Below are 5262 nucleotides of genomic sequence, written 5' to 3'. Positions count from 1 at the left end.
GTGTGGGCGAGGTAACTAGCGGCGACTCCTAAGGTATATTTAGCTTACCTCAGACCCACTTTATGAGGATGTATAGAAGCTGTTTGGAAATGTGTCCTTGCTTGATTGGATTAAACCTGCGACATTCCGTAGTATGCTAACCAAAAGACAAGCACTAACCACTTTAATTTTACCTCAATTTTGCAACCTAAATCAATCCTAAATATTAGCTTGCTATTATAAACGTGTTCATAGTATTATGTCATTTCTAAATATTATACATACCGGTATGATGTATTTGAATCATAAATAAATATTATACATATGACGTATTTACAATATAAACAATAACTAGACTTGAACTCGTCACTGCGGACGAGTTTGGTGATCCGCCGCACTTTGACCCTCAGGAAGTGCGCGCGGTACAGATTGAAAAGTTTTAAAATGCTCAAAATTTCCTAAAATATGCTCCAATTAGTTTTAAAAAATAATTTTAAAAGATTTATGCATACGTACGCGCACGTTTTGACGCCAGCGCGCGCGGTAATGGCAAAAAAAGTTGACTCCTGATATAAATACACTGTGTGAGGAACCCAAAATATGTAAGGAAACGTAAATTATAGCTTCAGTATGTTACTATGCGTGTGGAAATGAGCGTGTGCCTTGTAAATTATGGGAAGTTTTGGGATGCTGAAAATGACCTGAAACATGATTTAAATTATCTGAAAAGTGATATTAATAAATTTTCACGCACACGTACGCGCACGTCACGACGTGTGCGTGGACGGTAATGGCACAAGAAATTGAACCTTGTTAATGTTTAATTTAAAAACGCATGTAGGTTAGTAATGACACACGAATTTTCCTTTCATATGAACTATATTATATTAGTCTAATAGCGTCGAAATACAGTCTGCCGGCCTAAAGTTTAAGAAAGATAGATGAGAGGGGTCCAGAAGTTAATTTTTTTGACCATGATGACGTCGTCAGAATGAAAAATGAAAGGACACTTCCGAAAGAGAATTGTCTCAGCTATAACATACTCACAGGTGGCAGACGATCAATCAAGAATAAGCGAGATACGTTCAAACGATTATAAAAATAACGTCATAAATAAAAAGTTTTTTCTTAATTCGCCATTATGATCTATAAAATCATATTTACAACTCATGTGCTTTCAGAATATGTAATAAAAATTGGGGGTCACCGATCATCCCACGGAGTTATAACTGATTAAAAATAAGCCTGATTTTAGCATATTTTCACTGTATATCGGCACAAACTCGCGCAAAGATCACTATGTTTGATGAGTGCGTACGGCATTGCTATTGGCCATAAGATGTCTGAAAAGAATGGAAAATTGTGAAAACAATGTCAGGAACCCAAAATATGAGAAAAAAATGTAATGTCTAGCTTACCGCAGACCCACTTTTATAACGATTAAACAAGTAGCAAGTATGTCGACTGCATATCTATAGTTTAACTAATTATGCAATCAACAAAAGAAACAATCATTTGTGAAATGATGCACTTTATGTTGGTATCCACCCTACATTTTTATAGCGAATAATATTTTTTCTATTTTAACAGTTTTAGGATACGACTTAAATTTTGAAGCAATATGTTAAACTTTCTATCAATATACAAATAATGAATGCTTATGACTACTGCAATGAGTGAACGACTGACTGTTCAATGCAACGACGAGGAGAACCTATGCTATTGAGATAAAGGCAAGCCCACCCAACATTGTCCACCCCCTTACCCACCCCATGGTATAGTCCATTGTATAGTTTTTGTCCATGGTGGTTTTTGTCCGATTTCCGAAGAAGCCGAGTTGAATGGAACAGTCTCTCAACTCATTAAATCATTACTATAAATTTTGGATAAACCACGTAAATAGTTATAAGAAAAGTTTATGTGTTGTAAGTATAGTATCTCTACGTTTCAAATTCGTTTTCTGAATGGGTAAACATATTCTTTCCATTGCAAAAATCAAAACATTTTAGGTCTACCTAGAAATTAAATGAATGTAAACATACTATTAGCGTCCTTTGAATTGTAGTCATGAATATCCAGTTTTTTAATGCAACGTTTATTCTGTTTATTTATTCACTAGATTTCGAAGTCAATCTCCAAAAGGTAAGTTCTTAGCACTAATTATGAAATAATATTATATACCCTTATTTCTTTTACATGCACATTTCTGTACTATAACGTATACACGTATCGTCCTAGCGGGAGAAACTTTCTTCACACAGCCCCAACCGATGCCGATATATATTTTTTTGAATATGTAATAGATTATACAGAATGAATAGATCATAATTCAGTCATGATGATAATGAAAATATTATTTCTTAATTATTCTCCAGCTATAGAAGTCAATCTTCAAAAGGTACGTTGTCAACACCTACTATTTAATACTATAATATCCTTTTTAAAATATTAATCTTAAAGGTGTTTAATTAACTACTGTATCTGTTTCGACGACAACAACAATAACAACAACAACAACGACAACAGCAACAATAACAACAATAGTAACAACAATAACTATAATAACAATAATAATAATAGTAATAATAACACAGCGTTCTAGGACTATTAGTGTAAAAACATTTTTTCATAGAGGTTTATAATATGCAATTAATTGCCATAAACTAAAATTTATGTCAATAGTGGATGATGGTAAATTATATTGTTTTTACACTTTATTAAAACATTCTTTTTATTCCACAGTAAAATAATGGACACGAATTCCAATTCGTCAGAAATCTGAGTTACGGCATTTGGTGATGTCCAGAAAAACAGGATCTATATACTGGTTATTTTGGCTTTTGTGTTATAATTAAACGCTATTTCACAATGTATAAATATTTTCCCTAATGAATGACATAATTTTAATTGGGAATCTCCCGCTCTTTAAGACCTATTTACACACAACGCGTCAGCGGCAAAAAAAACAAGACCCATAATTTATGGTAATGTGAAACACTGAACGCATCATTCGTTGAGCAAGCAGACTACAGAATATACCGCGAACGATGAGCACGACGGCCGACAGAATGTCTTGTCACTGTTGCATACCGCTATTGCGTTATGTGTAAATAGACCTTTACTTTATGCTTCAGAGATATGTTATCGATTATCGAATATTAGTAAATCAAATGCTGTGTCGGATGTCTCAAGTTTAAATATATATTTCTATGGCACATTAAAATAACAATACATATACAGTAATAATTTAATCAAAAAATACATGTTCATTAAATTCTGGAAACCTAAAAAAGCCCCCGCCTCACCATTGATATCTGATGTTTAAGATTAAAACCTAATAGGCCTAATTATTATTTGGTATGTATTCTATTTCGACTTTCGGATATACAATAACACAACTGATCCTCTTTCCATGCTGTCAAGGTTTCTGCGACAAATTATCTGTGGTTTGCTCAAATAATATGGCTGTGATGATGTATATGCCCATATATGGACAAATTCAAGAATGTCACATAAAAATTGACAACGGGGCAAAATTTTACTGAATGTGCGCATATCTTATTCATTTATTCTTCTGAAGCTCTTTTAATAATACGCAAGACAGAGTGTAACTATAAAATGTTCAATATGCATCCAATCTTTAAAAATGGTAAAATAAAAACTGTAAATGGGAAAAAGAAATTATTAAATACTGCTCAACTTACCTTACATAACTATCAAAGTGTTTGTGTCGTATGTCCCGAGTGCCCTGGTGTTCGTATAACATTTGTAATACTAGAGTATTCTATCCATAGTAGGCATACCTCTGCCCTGTGTCTGAATACCGAAAACTGCGTGGGAGCGCCGGCGGTATGTGCAATTCCATTATTATCATTTATGCTCGAGGGTATGTCCAAGGGGTAAAAATCAAATATCCGTAAACTTTGTTCTTAAACTTTGTTCCCCCAAGAGTTAATCATCTCTTTATGTACCATACCACTAAATTTTATGATGATCCATCTTAGTTTTTGTGTAATCTTGCTAACAGACAGATAGACATCAGTGAATACATAACCTCCATGACGGAGGTAACAACGATTTTCAATACAAGCATATTTACAATAATTCCTCCAGAGTCTATACCAGGTGTGCCTGAGTGGTTTTCGTACGTATACGTATTTTCTAGGTCAAAGGGTAAAAGAGGTGGAAGAAAACTACAGAGAAGTATACAGGTACAAATTACTAGGCCTTATGAAACTAGGGGAAAAATCTCGACCAACATTGTATCTATTAAACGTAATAATCAAATATAGACAGTCCTAGACTTTTCGTAGCTAATACAAGATCTCTTGAAAATAAGGTTGATGAATTGTATTTTTTTTTTTTTTTTTTTTGTTTTAAAGTACAATGTCGATATTGCAATTATTACTGAAAGTTGGCTAAGCATGTTGCTACAGACAAGTGTTCACACGATGCTTACCCAGCACATAATGTCCTTTTTAATTCAAAGCTTAAAAATAACTAGGCCTATGCAAAATTTCCGAAAGGTATAAAAGCCAATTTCGTTGTCACTCAACAGTTATTCTGCAGTTATGAAAACATTGTGTCTACGTCACAGAAAATGTTTTTTTGACACTCATTTGCAGGTATTTAAAAAAAAAATTGAGGTCATAATACAGGTCGTTTTTACTAGTGAGCTCTGAAGTAAGTGCGTCTACATGTCGCTAATCTGAGCGCAACAGTGAAAGAATTAGCACAGATTCTCAACCATTACCTCTATAGCTAAATATTAAACTGAGCGATCAGGTGGGGGAGTAGCCGGACCGAAGGGGGGGGCACCGAAAGGGGAGGGGGACCGAAAGTTAAGCCGATCGAGACAACACTGTTCTATGGGATCAAGGGGAATGCCCCCGCGAAATTTTTATGTTCTAGACCCCTTATCCCAAATCTTCCCTGGTAGCAGTGTAGGCCTACACTTGAACTCTATTAAATGACCAATAGTTACGGATTATAATAAATCCTGCCCTATAGTCTCTGGACTAAAGTCAGTTACCAATCTGGAAGGTGTTTACAGGTTTTATGCGTCTCGTACACACACACACACGCTCACCTACACGTCTACACGGCAAAAAGTTGCACTGGCAGCAGCATTGGCTGCCTGTCAGAGCAATTCAACTTGCACTTTTTTGTTTTGAAATCTCTTAAGTTAAAAACAACCATACATATCACCAAACGTATCAAGCTCTACACTCGTGCTCACAGTCTTCGCCCATCATCCAAATAGCTGCTTTCTAAACCCAAGGG

General features: G+C 34.9%; 1 long non-coding RNA gene across 1 annotated transcript; it reads left to right on the top strand.

The window, feature by feature from the left end:
* The first annotated feature begins 2004 nt into the window (after positions 1-2004).
* Positions 2005-3695, top strand: LOC117114223. The gene is made up of 3 exons (XR_004446314.1): positions 2005-2121; positions 2355-2377; positions 2722-3695. It is a non-coding gene; the product is annotated as an uncharacterized LOC117114223 (long non-coding RNA).
* Positions 3696-5262: the final 1567 nt, after the last annotated feature.

Source organism: Anneissia japonica, unplaced genomic scaffold (assembly GCF_011630105.1).
Source record: "Anneissia japonica isolate Jap-2015-1 unplaced genomic scaffold, ASM1163010v1 scaffold199_len4679917_cov187, whole genome shotgun sequence".
NCBI classification, from domain to species: Eukaryota; Metazoa; Echinodermata; class Crinoidea; order Comatulida; family Comatulidae; genus Anneissia; species Anneissia japonica.
This window is presented reverse-complemented; position numbering and strand designations above follow the sequence as displayed.